At 48.0% G+C, this 17,806-nt stretch overlaps 1 protein-coding gene across 5 annotated transcripts in view; it reads right to left on the bottom strand.

Moving 5' to 3' along the window:
* Positions 1-17,806, bottom strand: part of Mcph1 (microcephalin 1) — a 199,832-nt gene that overhangs the window by 13,443 nt on the left and 168,583 nt on the right. The window lies entirely within an intron of this gene.

The raw sequence follows: 17,806 nt of genomic DNA, 5'->3' as shown, positions 1-17,806 counted from the left end.
GACTCAAGAAGATGACAATGTGAAAGACGTTTTCCAGAGTGGACAGGGCTAAAACTCTAGGAATACAAATGTACAAAAGAAAATGGGTTGGCTTCTGAATTATCACAATTTTAAAAACCAAGTATTAAAGAGTAACCAAGTACATCTCTGAGCACTGTTGGAGTAACTTGGAGGCCTGTGTGGGTGGGGAATCTACTGTTGTCATTGCCTTTGCCATCACTCAACTCTAGGGGCTCCGGGGCTCTGTGGCAAGGGACTAACAGACTCTAAGACTCTTTCAGACTGACCACCAGGTGAGAGGGCAAAGGGACAGAAAGAGAATGTGCACACCGCTCTCTCTGAATGTCTTCAGAGAGAGCAGTGTGCACGTGGGGGAGGGGACCCTGGGAGATGTTTCAGTGAGTCATTATGAAAACAGTTTGGAGGGTGTTTTAGACAGCATCTGAGAAAGTGTCACAGACAGTGGGAGGCATTTGGGAAGCAGACAAGTGAATCTGTGCTCCCGTGTAGTGTGATATAGTCGTAATGACCATCTGGTCGACTCAAGGGACCCAGTGGGCCAATAGAAAGCCCGTTATTTTAAATACATTTTACTAATAACAGATTGATAAAAACTTTCTTCTTAAGTGCAAATAGCCTTGGAACTATTGAGAGCTATGTATTTTAAGTATTTTAGTCTTTTTCCCCAATAGCTCGGTTCACAGCTCAGGGAAATTGAGCTCTTGAAAAGGGTGAAGGCTTGGTGGAGCTCTGTTTGAAGGGCGAGAGACCCTGCAAGCAGCAAAAAGTTCCTCCGTTTACACCGCCCATGTTTCCCCACCCCGTTTGCACACTATACTGGTGTTTTGTTTTGTTTCAGAGGCAGGGTTTTGCTGTGTCAGTCAGAGAGGCCTGGAACTCTTCATAGCCTGGGCTGGCCTCAAATTCCGTCTCCTGTGTCTATCTCCTAAGTGCGGGGATTAAGTGAGAAGGACCACACCTAGACCTAGTGTAAAGAGGGCCCCACTGTGAAAACATAGTTGCACTATCAGGGTAGGAGGGCCCACTCGGTATACTTTAACTTAGTTATAAAATTTCTTTTCTCTTCTTTTCCTTGGGATTTTCTAATACTGGGTGTTGAAAATGTGCCCCTGACTGGCATGGTGAGGAGCACACTGATATTCCTGTGAGAAGGGCAGTGGGGTGATTGTTAGCTGAAGAGATGAGGCTGAAGCAGGCTCAGAGAGAGCTACTCTACCTACATGGTGAGTCAGATGCAAAGAAGAAACCACCGCCACTATCCACCAAGTTCTTGAGCTGCTGGACTAGGCTGTGTGGTGAAACAGCAGCCCAAGAAACAATGTCCAGGGCATAGCCACGTATTTGAAACAGTAATTAGAAATTTGACTGAAGCAAGAAGGATACAAAGTAGAAAGTCAATGTTTGTACATTAGACACCGTTTATTAGTTCGCTAAAGTCTTCTCTTCCATAAAGGCAGGCAGGAGACATGGATGTTCTGGGGGTACACTAACTTCTATGTTCTACACAGGGCCGCTTTCCAGTCCAAAGACAGACTAGACTGATCCACGCCAATCAAAGTGATCCCCTTTCCTCTGCAGATGGCATACTCGCAGTCAATGGGATCAAAGACTAAGTGGGACGTTTCCCTCACCATTACAACACCAACACCCTGTGGACTAAACGGTCGTGTATTTGAGACACATGCAGTTATTGAGTCCCTGGGACATGATGGGAATGGATGAATGGGAAGATGAGGAACCTACCTGAACCAACCAAACCGACACATCCTTCTTTTTTCCTTATATTAGAAAACCAATTCTAAGTGTGTGAGCTACCTGGTTTTTTTTTTTTTTAACTTTTTCTTTCCAGAAATTAAAGTATCTGAATGATCTCACTCAATTAACTACTCTTAAGGATTTTCTGTGCATTTATTAATCCACTCTGAAATTCTCACACAATGAACACATATACACTTACAGTGCAGTATTTTAAAACAACATGGAAACGTGAAGAAGACAACTGACATCAACTTCTGGCCTCCACAGGCACCCCAACCACATGAACCCCCATACATATGAACACACCCACACATGAACAAACAAAAGGGCAAAGCTAAAAATAACAGTTTGTATCACCAAATCGGAGTGAGTCCATCAAGCTGAAATCTGTTGAAGGAGAACCAGAGGAGCGTGTTGTATAGATCAGGGACACTGGCTTTCCTGTTGGGGAGGGAAAGTGTCTTCTTGCACACAATTGCACCACATGTCCCCAGACAGAATTTGCATAGCCATCTATGGAGTCCCAAAGTGGCTCAAAGGCCTTCAGAGCCAGAATCAGGTGAGTAAGAGGGGCATGCTCAGGTTAGAGAGTTCAGTTTTCCAGTGAAGCAGGTTCTTCTCTGCAGAGTCTACATCCTCTTTAGAAGTCAGGACAGACGACAGGCACGGCAATGCACATTCATCATGCCAGCCCTCAGGAGTCTGGGGCACGTGCAGTGACAGTGGAAGGCCAGCCTCAGTTACACAGCGATCGATACTGTAGGCAAAAAATCTTAGCGGGAATGGAGATCACTGACACCCTAGGCTCAAGCAGCCTTTAAAGTGATGTAATGATATTTCACACATAAGTATTTATGGACAGGAAAGCAGGCAGAAAATGGCTGCTTCTTGCTCTGAGCTCTTATTCCACACTGCTGGTGGAGGTTAGCAGCGGTACAGGGCCAACTGAGGTCAAAAATGGACTCTGATTTGTCCTGAGCAGAGAGGCTACTGATTCACCAGGGTTTAGCTCAGACCCTTCAATCTGTTTACCTAGAAGTCAGCCATGGCAGACAGTGTACTGTTGAAGCAGAACAGAATCTCACAGGCTTCTCGCTCCAAAGAATCCTAGCTATTTGTTCACGATCAAGAACTAAACCTTGGCAGGGGCTGACGGTTCACTCAGTGTGGCCAGGGCAGTGGATTTCTATTAGTGGGCAGCTCACCTGCTGAGTCTCTGGCTCACTGATGGGACATGCAGGACCCTGGTGGGCCACCTCTGGGAGAGGCTGCAGGAGGAGGCCTGCCTGAGGCCCTCTGCTAGCCACAGGACAGTCAGGCTTTGAATCAAAGGCTTTGGGCCCCACAGTGCTGGCCTTTCCCAACTTTGCTTCTCACCACTACCAAGGAGACAAATCCACACCCAGGTCAAGTGAGATAATGCCACACCTGGTTCCCCAAACAAGCTTTCCATAGCCTGACAATAACACACACACACATGCTGGGCCTCAGCCTGATGACTCTTCTGAGAAGCATGGGAAACACAAGCAGGTGGCACTGTCGGTGCATCTTAGATCTGGAATACGGGGCACTTGCCGCCTCCCTAACTGTGAGGAGCTGGCCATGTCCGCTCTAAGTACTGGGGCGGGCCTCTAGGACACTCACATGGGTGCTCACGTCCTGGGTCAGGACTTCTGAATCCACAATGGGGTCCACTTCATTAGTAACCTGCTTTACTCCTGTAGCATGGGACTGGGGGGCTGCTAATGTGGGTCTGCTTTCCCTCTGAAATGTGCTCTGCCCATTAAGCCAATTCCTCAAGTGTACCCGCCAATGAGCCTGGACTTTTCAGATGGCTGGTGCCACACTCACAGAACTGGGTATGAAAAATGTCAGTTTCTTGCATGTAAATTTAAAGGGTATGACCTTGCCTTTTCAGCCTTCTATTTTATTTCCAGTTGTTTTTTTCTTCTTCAAGGACAGTGTGCCTCTTCCTCTGTGAATCCTTATCTAATGGGCTCTACCCACAAATCCTTCCCACTTGACTTATGTTAAGGGCATTTGGTGCCGCTGGTCATGCGTGGCCATGCACACCAGCATTTAGTGTCCAGGGTACAGAGAGAAAATGATAACAACTCATACTGTGACAGAGACTGGAGAGAGAGGACTCGGAGTCAGGTGGACATGGAGGATGCACAGAGGACATGGTATCTCTCAGTCTGCTAGAGAAGGAGGCAGGTGCTGTCATTCTTAACTTTGCAAGAAAAGTAACTTTAGGGGCTGGTGAGATGGCTCAGTGGTTATGAATACTGTTCTTCCAGAGGACCTGGGTTCAATTCCTAGCACCCACATGGTAGCTCACTACTGTCTGTAACTCTAGTTCCAGGGGACCTGACACCCTCATATAGACATGCATGCAGGCAAAACACCAAAGCATATAAAATAAATAAATTATTAAAATAACCGAAGACAGGGTGCACAGATGGCTTAGTCAGTGAAGTACTTACTCTGTGAACACAAAGACCTGAGTTCAAGCCCTAGAACTCACATGAAAAAGCCAGATGTGGTGGTATGTGCTTGCAGTCCTAATGTTGGAGAGATGGGAATAGGCTGATCCCTGGGGCTTACTGCCCAGCAACCTACCTTACCTGATGAATTCCAGGTCAGGCAGAAACCCTGCCTCAAATAAATCAAGGCAGGGGTTGGAGAGATGGCTCAGCAGTTAAGTGCACTGACTGCTCTTCCAGAGCACCTGGGTTCGATTCCCAGCACCCACATCCTGGCTCACAATCATCTGTAACTTCAGTTCTATGGGTTCTGATCCCTTTTCTGTCCTCCTCAGGCATCAGGCACACACATGGTATACAGACACACATGTAGGCAAAACATCCATACACATAAAGTGAATACAAATCAAGGTGGCCAGGCACGTAAGCACAGATCTTTAATTCCAAGACTGAGGAGGCTGCTGAGGCAGGGGATCTCCGTGAGTTCTAGGTAATCCAGGGCAATATAGTGAGTTCCAGGACAACCAAGGCTATAGAGTAAGGCCCTTTCTCAAAAAACAAACAAGCAATAAACTATAAATAAATAAAACCGCAGACAAAATTATCCAGGTGGAAAATACCAAGGTGGATACTGTCAGAGGAATGACATCATGTGTGCACATGTATGTACATGGATACTCCCCCCCCCCCGAATATTTCTCCCACTGGCGAAAGTGACTCCCTTCTCACTGTTCTCGGAGGTCTCAGCTGTCTAGGTGTTTTGAAGGGAGCTGCAGAGGCAGGAGAACCTCACTCCACAGTGTGCACAGATCCTGGAGGCACCAGAAGGGGGGTTGGGGAATCCAGAGAGTTAGAGAGAATCCCTAGTGCTGTCCTAGAGCAGTCACCCCTGGCCAAAGCAGCTACATCATCGGAGTGCGAATACCAAGAATTTGTATTGAAGAATACGGAGTACCCAGAGCAGGGTGGAGTCCTTAGAGGCATCTTCATGAAAGCTTTCACCGTATGTGTGTGTTTGTGGGGGGAACAGGACACAGAGCTCCTCTGAGCATTACAGAGAACCTGACAGCACTGCCTGGCAAATCCTGCTTCCACTGACTCTTCACACTGTTCAGGATGAGGTCACTGAACTCATTCGGGCTCTCCTCGCCTGCTCTCTTCATTCTCATGTTGGGTCACTGGTAAGTCCAATGACCCAACTCATTCCACCATCTGTTCAGGAGAATAACAGGCTCCACTCTGAGAACACAGAAATGGGAAGACGCTGCACTTTGTTTCTCAATTGAGAGTACAATATGACATCTCATTCAAAGAGGGGACTGGGACCTGGTGGTGGTGGTGGAAAAGGAGAAGAAAGCACTTGGCAGGGCACCTCAGGTGACAGGTGCCTAGAGCTTGGCACACTCCAGCACATAGCCCAGGATCGCTGGAGTGTGAATGTGCAGGAGGTGGGGGAGGGAGGTAATAAGAAAAGACAGCTTTTTTTTTTCCCCGAGTGTTTAAGAAGTGACCATGGGATGAGGCTAGTTAGCAGGGCCACCAAAAAACTCATTACGTAGTGAGTTCCAGGCCAGCTTGAGGAACAGGATGAAAGCCTATCTGAAAACAAACAAACAAAATCAATCAACCAATCAACAAACTCCCCCCCCCCCCCATGAGCAGCAGGTTATATCATAGACTTTTAAGTGAGAAGGATTGCCCTGTGGAAAAAATACACAGCGCAGGATGGAAAGGCCAAAGGGAAAGACTGCCATGATTTTAGTAGGAAATGAAGACGTGAAGGCTGTGAGCTGGAGAAGGAAGAGAACTCAGGACAGGACGAGAAAGCAACTCTACCTAGAACCTAGCCACGCTATTAGCTTGTTATGTACAAAGGGGAAGGTCAGCAGGAACGACAGTGCAAGAGCCTGCAGGAAGGTTCAGCCATAAAGGTGCGGCGGTTTCCAGTACTGTACCTTTTCCCTAAGTTCAACATCAACATGAAGAACTACAGGAGACCAAACTGCTTCCTATTATCCATGCAGCTGCATGCGGACATGGCCTTACACCCACAGTCATGTGACTTTAAGTTGCCAGCCACTCAAGAACTCTTGATGAAAGAAAGAACTCATCTCTAGCCCCTCTTCCTTCTCGTTCCCTGCCCACCACACCTGTCTGGTATCCAACCTCCAACACGGCATGCCGTTTCTCACACGCAGTCCCAACACTGCTTCTGATTGATGACAGTGGAACAATGAACAGGACATTCTGCAGCCTCCCTGGGGACTCAGTGACTGGGGGTGGACTGTTCCCAGGGAAAGCCAACAGTCCCCACTGAGCAAGTGTGTCCTGCTTGCCCACCTGAGGACTGCCTGTCATTCTCTGCATCCTCCTGATTACCTCACATCCACAACTGAAAACGCATTTCCCCATTTACCTGCCACTTCCCCGCTCCACTCTCCTGGACAGATGCTTTCTCTGTGTCTCTTTGTTCTCACTCATCCTCCCTACAGTCTTTACTTCCACTGCATCCATGATGTCATCTGCCATTCAGGTCCCTTCAGTGTTGTAGACAGGCATCATAGTCTTCACAGCACACGGCATGGATCGACCCCACCTTCCTCTGGAGTAATTTCCCCATCCTACCCATAGTGCCCCTCTGTTGCTATAGTCACTTCACTGGCTCTTTCCTGTCCTGACTTCTGAATGCTGAAGACCCTGGTATCAGTCCTGGATGTTCTTTTGTTCTGCTCTTCCCATAGCCCCAAACGACCATCCTCAAAGGGCCTTTCTTAGCTGCTGCTGCCCAGATTCTGCCTCCAGTACAGACTCTTCCCATCCACTGCCCACATTCCCCTTGTGTATGGGCACAGAGAGGTATCTGATCCACCTCTCTGCTCAAATCACAAATTGCCGTCTTGCTTCTCAGCATTGTCTGGGTCCGCAGCCTTTCATCTCAATCTTGGGTGCTGAAGTCCAAACCCTAGGGTCAGACTCATGGCCTCACTTCCTTTCTTACGTCCTACATCACTGGACCAGGGACTGACTGGCTTCACCATCAAAACACTGCCGAGGCCTTTGCCACTGCTGTTCAAGGGAGGACAAGTGCAACTTCACCGCTCCAGCGGAAGCCACCGTGCCTATCTCTTTCCTGCTAGCCTCCTTAGCAACTCTTCTTGTCACAGTGGGAATTTCAGAATCAGAAGTTTGGGATCATAAATCTGAAATGCTGGTGTGTCATTTCACAAGGGTGAAAGCTGAAGCCCCCTCAGTGGACAGCAAGGCCCTCACCACTACGGACCTGCACTGCCCATGCCTCTCAGGCAGCCACACCCACTCCTGGCTCCTGACTGGTCTGTCTCATGCCCTTGCACTTACCCTGCTACTTGAGATGTTCTGCCTTCCCACCTAGGTGACCTTGCAGCTTACTCAGCAAGGCCTGTCCTCTAAGCACTAAGGGTGCCCCTCGGCCGTGCCCTCTAAGCACTAAGGGTGCCCCTCGGCCATGTCCTCTAAGCACTAAGGGTGCCCCTCGGCCGTGCCCTCTAAGCACTAAGGGTGCCCCTCGGCCGTGTCCTCTAAGCACTAAGGGTGCCCCTCGGCCGTGCCCTCTAAGCACTAAGGGTGCCCCTCGGCCGTGCCCTCTAAGCACTAAGGGTGCCCCTCGGCCGTGCCCTCTAAGCACCATGGGTGCTCCTCTGCTCTCAAAACTCCCCCTCCTGCGAGCTTGGTCTGCTTTTCCTTCTGTCAAAATTTCCAGCACCTTCCAATGTAACAGATCATTTATTTTGTGTTATTTCTTGTTTCTCCTGCTGGAACCAAAGGCAAGAAATGGCTGCTTTGTTCTGTGGTAGTAGACCCCAGCACGCTCGGCAACACCTGACATCAGTGGACGCTTAGTTACGTTTGCACAGTTAATGGATTTCTTGGGTAACTGTGGGGTATGGCATGCAGGAGAACCAGGGTTCCGTGGAATCTAATTTCAAGAAAGCTCCAACTTGAGCTCGGGAAGCAAAACATACTTTAGGGGGCCAAGTCAGGCAGGAATGAAGAGAGGGAAGACAGCTTAAGGCTCAAGACTGTGGCAGAGGAGACGCTGCATGGAAGGGTGAGTTGTAGTGATGGGTGAGCCCCCGGGTGCATGAGGATTCACTGAGGGAGCGGGGAAAGGAGGGAACTCTCTTGGGGAACATTACAGCAAAGCACCACAGGCAGTAAGCGAGGAGCCAAGAGAGTTGGGAGAGGTCGCTGGCCATGAGCAGGCTGCTGGGGGACAGCAGGCCCGGCAGGAGGAGGACTCGAGTTGTATTCATCCCTTTTTCGGGGTTCTGATGCAATACTCGACAAAGTGACCTGAGAATGACAGCGTACATTCGGGGCTGCCACTCTCAAAGGGAAAGGCATGGCTGCAGGGGCAGGGGAAGGCTGGCCACTCAGCACGTATAGTCATGAAGCAGAGACGAGAAAGCTGGTGCTCACACCATGTCCTTAGCATTCAGCTCTGGCCCCTAGTCCATGGGATGGAGCTTGCCCACCATCAGGGTGGGTTTTCTCACCTCACTTAGTCTAGAAATTCCCTTAGACATGCTCAGAGGTGTGTTTCCATGGTGATTCTAATAAGCTGCCCAGTGCAGAAGTGACCATCGGGATGTTGCAGCTCTATAGACTTCCTAGCCCGTGGGTTTATAGAGTTCCAAGCTGGGAATATGTACAGGGCCAGGGAGGACAGAGAAGGGCCACATGTGCCCTGTGCTCCTGACCCACGTCTTGCTGCAGGCATTTCCTCTTTAGGCTCTTCACTTTTACTCCTCGGTAACATCTTAACTCACAGATGTAATTGGGTGTTTTTCTGATTCCTCAGCTGTTCAAACAGGTTATCAAATTCCGGAGGGAACTTAGCATTCACAGTTGCTGAGTCAGATATCACGGGGGACCCAGCTTGCCTGATGCTCACTCCAGGTGATAGAACTCAGAGTCTCAGGACACCCAGCTGGCGTCAAGAGCAAAGGGCTGCTTGGAGTGAAGGCCGCACACGGCCAATGCTGATGTGCTGTGAGCAAGGGCACCAGAAGGCAGTCGCAGTCCGTGAGTTCAGAGGACTGACCGCTCCGGGGGCAGCTCACAGGGGCAGCGGGCCTGTGGCTCAGCTGTGCACATCCAGCAACAGTCACCAGAGGATTTCACCTCTAACTTGCCACTTAGAACTTGCAAGTTTTAAGCGTCTAATTTGAAACTGCTCATAGGCATTTTTGAAAGAACTATAAAAGTTAAAAAAAAAAAAACCCCAAATGTGTCTTATAGTCTTAGTTGGGGTAAACACGCCAACACCACACACTTTCTCAAGGTCACACACAAAATCATGCTCCTGATTGTCACCAAGGGTGCTCTGGCTTTGCATCATCGCCCTGTGTGTGTGCCCTGAGCTTTCTGCACAGATCTCTGTAAAGGCTTCTGTTCTCCCTCTAGACTCTGGGCGGTAAAATGCTTATTTAACTACTGCCATAAATTACTCAGCACGGAAACACACCATACGAGCTTAAAAGTAGAGTGACATGGAAAAGCATTTTTAAAAGCTTGCCGCACTTGGAACAAAACGCTCTGCTCCGAGGGATTACTGTAGTCTGCTGATAAGCACTCCAGTGCCTAGAGATGTGGAGGGCACGAGGCCACAGAGCGAGGAAGGCCCAGCCTCTTCCCGCACAGGGATCAGGAGCCTCTCTCTGCTGAGTAGATCTCCCCCACCCTAGAGGCTACACCCAGCATGTGGCACAGAGGAGGACCACCGGACTAAAACACTGTTACTTCCCAGTCCTACCACACCTCTTTCTGAGTGTGTACATGTGTTTAAGCAGTTTCCTTGGAGCCTGATCTGTGAAGCTAGCTCATACATTGTTGCTCATTTAGTCATATGCTACAAACTGTTGGCTTCTTTTGGACACATCCAAAGATGTCTAAAGTGTGTGTCTCCAATATATGCCATGTTCTATTTGAATTGATTTTGTTTCTTATTTGAGCTCCTTCCTGTGGCCACCATGAAGCTCCCTTTGACAAATCCTCCAAGAAGGTCCACTATTATCTCTTTAGAATCTCTCCTGTCCCCAGAAGCTGAGAAACAAGAGGGCAGGCCTGGGCTCAAGGAAGAGGACAGGCTTCAGTCTCAACCCTGTTGTGTGGACTTCAGTAAGCCCTTACCTCTCTGGACTACCAACTTCAGAACATGCTCTCACACCATCTGCTCAGTGGAAATGCTGGAAGGAAAACTGCAAACGTAGACCCTCCAGACATGCCAGTGTGTATTACCACAGCCTTTCCCTCATTCACATTTATGCAATATCTGCGCTCTGCATACCTGTTAAACCATTCCAGGTACATTCCACAAAGTACCCCCGGTTATCAACTTCCTGAGGCAGAGACTCTCACTGGATAACATTTTACAGTCAATGAGACTGACATCTGAGGCATCTTGACCAAGGTGACAAGCGGGTAATGTGGTAGGAAATATTCAAACTAGATCTGTCCTACCGGGTAGAGCCCATGCCTTTGGTTACAGTGCACAGTGCCTTAAAGACGCGGTTGCTCAACCCAGAGTGGTCTGAAAGAATGGTGGCTTTTCTAACTATCAGTTCTCTGTCAGTGTCTGAAGATATCTGAGTCCTTTATTCTATATCCACAACCCAAATAGGTCTAGGTTTATTATACTTTCCTGTCAAACTTTAAGCTTGACCTTGTTAGTTTGGGACTTAAAACGTGGATATTTCATATGGTGTCTTGGCTTTTCCACATTCCAGGCTGGGGACCTCAAGCTATACAGCTGGTTATATCAAGATGCAGGTGATGACCTCCGAGAGTTGTGGTGGAGGCCACCTTTAATCCTCTTAGCCTTGTCATCAAATGTCTGCTTAATGCACGTGAATCTCTTGACAATGTGAGATACATCATGGATCAACTGGATTCAGCGTGCTGAATGAGGAAAGATTGATATGTTGGTTGATTTCAACATTTCTCTCAAGAAAGATTATGGTACCTCTGAGGAGTCAGAAGTGTATGTGTGTGTATATAAGTAACATTCAGATATTCATCCATAAAGAATTCTTATAACAAAGCCCAAGGTGATAAGCCAATAACCACGAAGACTCCAAATACTAGACAATGCAGCCCTCCCTGCTGCTTAGGCTATGCTCTGAAATGTGAGCTCCAAGGATGGATGGGAGGGGAGTTTGCCTCTCATGCAGTAGCAACTCAGCCTCAAACATCTGTATCTGGTTAAGTGGACTGGACTCGGGAACATTTAACAGGCTGATGACTGGGAGATGAGAGGGGTGATGTGAAGGCCAGTGACAATACTGCAAGTGATTTAGAGAACGCTTATGTCTTTGGCAGTGGTGGTCTCAGGCAGAGCATGTGCTGTTGAGTCTGAGAGTATGCTTTATATAATCTCCCTTGGTTTTAACTTGAAATAAAATGAGATACATTCCAAAGAACATACTAAGAAAAAATATGGGGTGAGGACAGAGCACAGAGGATAGAAGTGTTGGGAGGTAAAAAGCGCTGGATGTCTGCATCAGTCTGGGGTGGTATGTGGGTGGCGTTACTTTGATAACGAAACTCCCAGTAAATACAGAGTCTCTGTATTGTGAGGGAGACAAAAGGGCTGTCACTCACCCATAGCACTGGCCGAAACCTTCACTTTATGAGAAAAGGCATAAGGAAGGGCCGAAGGAGGGTCACTGTTGGCCCAGTGTTTCTAAGAGTCATGTACAAATGACACTTGCGGTTGTCCGGGATGATGATTGGGTTGGCCAACGCAGAAGCGGTTTCCTGACTTTTGCTGAATGCTACTCAGACAACCAATGTCAGAGTCTGGTGTGTGCCAAACTTGGATTTTTAAAGCAGCATTTGAGTTTAAAGGCTGCATAAGTGATGGGAACATAGCTGCCTGGGGAATCCACAAATAACTTCCAAAAAGTCATAAATCTGTGTTTCATGCCTCATAGTGTTCAGCAACTTCAAGAAGTATGTCAGAATTTGAACTCATTAGGTACTTCTTTCTTTCTTTCTTTCTTTCTTTCTTTCTTTCTTTCTTTCTTTCTTTCTTTCTTTCTTTCTCCTTTTTTAAAAAGTCTCACACTACAGCCTGGCCTGGAACTTTCCCTTATCCTCCTGCCTCAGTCTCCAAAGTGTTGCGATTCCAAGTATGTGCCAGTTCCCATTCCACCCCACCCCCCACCAACGTATCTGGCCCTCCCTTTCGGAGGTCCGAGGCTAGTTTCTGCATACATTTCAGTACTAACCATGCGAGCTACTCTGTGGTGTGTGGCCCTAAACCACCTTGTTTTCAATTCTCATTTTTAGAAATCTCAATACCTATGGAAATCAGCCCTTGGATTACAGAATCTTTATTTGAGCCTTTGAAACCATCAGGTAGGGTCATCAAGATGGCTCAGTAGGTAAAGGCATTTACTGCTAAGTCTGATGACCTGAGTTTGATCCTTTGGACCCATATGTTGGAAGGAGAGAACTCACTCCTCCACGATGCCCTTTGACTGCAGCACACATGCATAGAAAGTAAATGAAAGCAACAATTTTTAAAAAGATTGTCGGGTAGGCAGTAAGAGCTTTGCAAGTCATATAAAAGTCCGGAGCACATCTGTAGGGTTTTAGGAAGTCAAGAATTCTGGGTGTTGGGGAGATGGCTCAGTTAATAAAGTGCTTGTCTCTCAAGCACAAGGATTTGGTTTTGATCCCCATGCACTTGTAATCCCAGGGCTGGAAAGAGGATGCAGGAAGACCCTTGAGGCTCAGTGATCAGTCAGTCTAGTCAATTCACGAGCTCAAGGTCTCAGTGAGAAACTTTTCTCAAAGATGACCCCTGAGGAATGACACTGACCTTTAGTCTTCACGTGCATGAATACACATGCTTGTACACACATGTGTGGACCTGGGCTTACACATAAAGTTAGTTCTGAGCAAAAATGTAGACAAGGCTGTCCTCTGACAGCTCTATAGGGTTTTATAGAGTGGCTCTCATTCTAAGTGGATGTTAGAGCTGCCTCAGAAGCTACTCCAGGGAGGTCAGACAACTGGGTGGGTGGGACCTGACACTGCTCCCAAACTGAGTTGAGTAGGATGCCCAGGCAGAGAAAGTTTGCTGACGAAGGTTTTCAAATACTCCACTCCTGTAGTTACAAAAATACTGCAGCCTGGCTCTCCTGATTTAACTAAAGGGGCCATGATCACAGCACCTGACCGTACCAAATCTCCCATGTGATTCTAAGGTCACAGAAGACCCAGGTTAGAACTAGAGTAAAGGGGCTTTGGAAGAGTCAGGCTGGTAGACTGTGGACAGTTCTACTTATAATTCGACAGACAGCGAGCTCAAAGACCAGCCCAGAGCACCTTATTACAAAGGAATGGTGGCATTGGATCACCCACCAAGGTAGAGTCACGGTCCTTTCTCAGTGGTGAGGAAATATCCTTCATGAAGACGGAGCTCACACCAGTCCCAGGCACTTGGCCACCCTGATGTGGCTCTGCTCCCCTCCCTGGTTGTGCTTTCTGGGTTGTCTTTAGGTTCTTTCTTTCTTTCTTTCTTTCTTTCTTTCTTTCTTTCTTTCTTTCTTTCTTTCTTTCTTTCTTTCTTTCTTCCTTCCTTCCTTCCTTCCTTCCTTCCTTCCTTCCTTTCTTTTTTTTCTTTTCTTTTTTTTGAGACAGGGATTCTCTGTAGCTTGGGAGCCTGTCCTGGAACTAGCTCTTGTAGACCAGACTGATCTTGAACTCACAGAGATCCACCTGCCTCTGCCTCCCGAGTGCTGGGATTAAAGGTGTGCGCCACCACTGCCCAGTTGTCTTTAGGTTCTTATTTGGCTCCAGGCATCTCTGATACCGAGACAGCCCTGCTGCCATGAGCAGTGAGGCCTGGCCGATGGGAAAGACTGCCTGGCACCCCCAGGCTTACACACATGCTGGGCGGCTCTCCTTCCTGTCCTGATTGTTTCTGTCTGCCTATCCTTCCAGAACTTGCCAGCCAGTTCTGCTGACACTGGAGTCCTGCCTCAGTAACTGGCTAACTCACCTTGTGAGGGTGAGTACTCTGTCCCCTGGAAGAGTCATGGCCACTGCTTGCTTCCTTGGGACCAAAGAAGACCTGGTTTGAAGTGGTTAGTCTGGTCTTCAGACATGTCTCAGGGTAAAGTGGGGGGGACAGTGGGATTCTTCCTGCTTCCTCAGCTCTCTGGGGTGCCTGTGTTTAAGAATTGTAAGATGAAAAAGTGACCTGCTACGATTTTTTTTTCCAAACTTGAGCTGGGATGCAGGCCAGCGGCCACAACTGTCACCTGGGCTGCAATCTAAATTGGAGGGCAGAGCACTGTGGCATCTGTCCAGCCATTCGCAGCAGGGCCTTTTGATGTCGCATGGCTTAGGGCTGCCCTGCAGCTCATTTCCATGATTTACTTGCTGCTGAGTCTTTGGTCAGAAATGCAAGGCCTGAGCCCCTAACCCTTCTAGATCTGCCTCCTGAGGCTTCTGAGGAATGATCAGACGCAGGATGATCAGACACAGGGCTCCCTGTGCTTTCCACAAGCTCCCTCAGGGGGAAAGCTCCTCTGCTGCAGCTGCTGAAACTAGGACCAGGGAGCCCCGCCTTCTCTGCATCTCCACTGCTAGTGCCTGTGGGAGCAGGGACACGGACAGAGTGACATCTGGGTGACAAGGAGCAGGTGTGCACACAGCACTGCCAGTGTGACTGCATTCCTCTGGTCCTTAGCTCTCCACTATGAAATGAAGACCACTGGATCACTGTCTATCTTTCTTTCTGATTAAATAGTTTTGATTTGGTGTTTCCCCCATGTCTACTTCTCTCATTCCTTTCTACCCAACGACCTGTTTGTTCCCAGCTAATTCCACAAGTATCTGCTGCTCTTCTCTTGACAATCCTAAAAACCTTCTAGAATTACAAGTGCACAGCAGAGGATTCAGACAGCCACCTCATATTCTGTTATATTTTAACCTAAACAAAGAGGGCTCTGGACTTCTATCTCCGGACTGGCCAGCAACAGTCTTGATGGCAGTGAAACACACCTGAGCCAAGGCCAGGGCTCTATGGTGGCAACAAGGTAGAGGATTAAGACCACCCTGGGCAGACACTTCACTGCAGCAAGAGGCACAGAAGGGAGTGGCAGCCATCTCGGGTGAGGGTCCAGTGACCCTCTCTACCTTCCCTGAGTGAGCAGTAAAATCAAGAAGCTGATCTCAGGGTATCTGGCAAAGGTCATTGCTGTGATGAAGATGATGGCTGCCATGCCTGGAGGGCGGCACAACAGGAACACAGTGACTATGTGCACACAGGTGACGAACAGTCACACACCCATCCTGAAAACATGTCTGTTTCTGTATGCCTAACTGTCACAATCAACTGGACTGAGGGGACAGATGAGCATTTAAACACACTAACTAAAGGTATCAGCATGATGATCATGACAAAAGGAAACAATGACTCTCAACTAAAACGTAGACTGTTCCATCCGAGACTGCACTCATTCCCTCTGCATCAGTCACCACTCCAGCCTCTGAAGCTGCTGGCAATGGGAGAACACAAGACAAAACAGAGCCGGCCTGTTTGAAAACTGTATATTCGTGAGCCACTTCTACAGGCGCCACAGCCTCACAGAAGGGGACAGAAAAATTCTATATGGAGCCATGGCATCAATGTGTTGCTTGTCATCCATTTTAGTACGGATCCATTTCTGGGAAGATTGGAGAACTGAGGCTGCAGGAGAATGCTTAGGAGGAAAGAAGGGGAGTAAGGCTCAGGAGAATGATACCCTGTATTCACAGAAGACTGGCTGTGCATCTCTCTCTGTCTCTCTGTCTCTCTCTCTCTCTCTGTCTCTCTCTCTCTCTCTGTCTCTCTCTCTCTCATACATAGATACAACACACATGACCACAGGTGTGTACACAGATATAAAAATGCACATATCATACAAACACACTTCCATTTTCTTTCTAAGTTCATTCTTATCTAGGCCAGCCCTTATTTAGTTTATTGCACCTCTTAAAATAGCCCCAATAGAACAACACAAAACAAACACGCTTCAGAGAGTGTAGAAAGGTCATGCCAGGAGCAGAGTTTAAAAGAATAAAACACACAGAGCTGGGCCAAGAGGTGACTAAGAGGGAAGGAGATAAGATCTGTCTACAAATACCTGGAGGTTGTAAACAACAAGGGAAGCACAAACCAAGCCAGCCAACAACAAAGGCCGACCAGGAATCCACTGCGCATTATGGGGAGGAAATGACCTGCAAGGCAGGAGCCTTCCCACTTCGGGGCTTGAGTGGGAGGGTACAGCTGGCGCCATCCCCCAGGTCCCTGGACTTCTAGTCTCAGACCTAGACTCCCTTCTGTTTCCATGGCCACTACTGTGGTTCAGCATCTCAGGACACCTCTGCTTGGGGACCATCTCTACCAGGTCTACCTTTATCTGCCATTGCTTGGTTGCTATGGGAGTCTTCACCAGACATGGCTGTTCTCAGTTTCGATAGATAAGGCATAAGGCTTATTGTGTCTGGCCTCCAAGTCCCCCTGCATCCTGAGTGACCTTTCTTGGTTACTCTGTGCAAGAGCTCAGCTTATCCTAAATTACATATGCAGAATTCTGTCACATTCAAATTTAACTCAAAGGTTTACAGAATGTCCCAATGTGTAATGTAGGGAAGTTAAAGGGCAAGGGGAAAATATATGAACTCTGCTTCTAGGAATTCACAACCTAGCAGGACACATATAGCCATACCTAACGGAATCAGGGCATCTCAGTTACCCTCATGTATAATGGTAACATGCAATAGTCCTGGGAAATCTTCAACTCTTTCTAGAGGATTTGGGAATGCTTCTCAGAGAAACCTGTCTTGTGGATAATTAGGAAAAGGGTGTGTGTGCGTGCATATGAGAGAGAGACAGACAGAGATATATAAGTGTACTGTAACATACACAAAAATAGACCCATATGTGATGTGTGTTCTGAGTGTATGCATGGATATGTGTACTTATGTATGTAAATGACCAGCATAACAGGAACTAATTAATTAATGGTGGTTCAGGGAGGGCAGACTGGCCCTAGTGCGAATACCTGCATTTGGGTAGAAAGGAAGAAGGGAAGAAGAGATGTAACTGGCAGGAGGTAAGAGCAGGTTTTAAAAGCTCTGGAATGCCACACACTGGGGTTTGAACTTTACCCTGCCAACAAGAGGAAATCCCGAGAAATTCTGCAGCAGAGTGGAACTCAATGGTATCTGTTTTCCAAAGACAGACACATTTACAAAGACCAGTAAGAGCAGAGGGTCAGGCATTGAAGAAAGCAGCAGCAGCAGCAGCAGGAAGAGGAGGAGGAAGAGGTGCCCTCATGCTAGGAAACAAAGCCCTACCCTGCTGGCCCTGGCATGTGGCTACAGGCAGGAGCCTGTATCTGTAGGGTCTACCCTTGCTCCTTCCTGAGGGCACCTGTCTTTATTCTCTACCTTGTCACCTGTCCCTAAACAGGCTTGTTTACCAGGAACCGCTCACCAGC

The sequence above is a fragment of the Microtus pennsylvanicus genome, chromosome 9 (assembly GCF_037038515.1).
Source record: "Microtus pennsylvanicus isolate mMicPen1 chromosome 9, mMicPen1.hap1, whole genome shotgun sequence".
Taxonomy (NCBI): domain Eukaryota; kingdom Metazoa; phylum Chordata; class Mammalia; order Rodentia; family Cricetidae; genus Microtus; species Microtus pennsylvanicus.
Note: the sequence above shows the minus strand (reverse complement) of the source record. Positions and strands in the feature narration are given on the sequence as shown.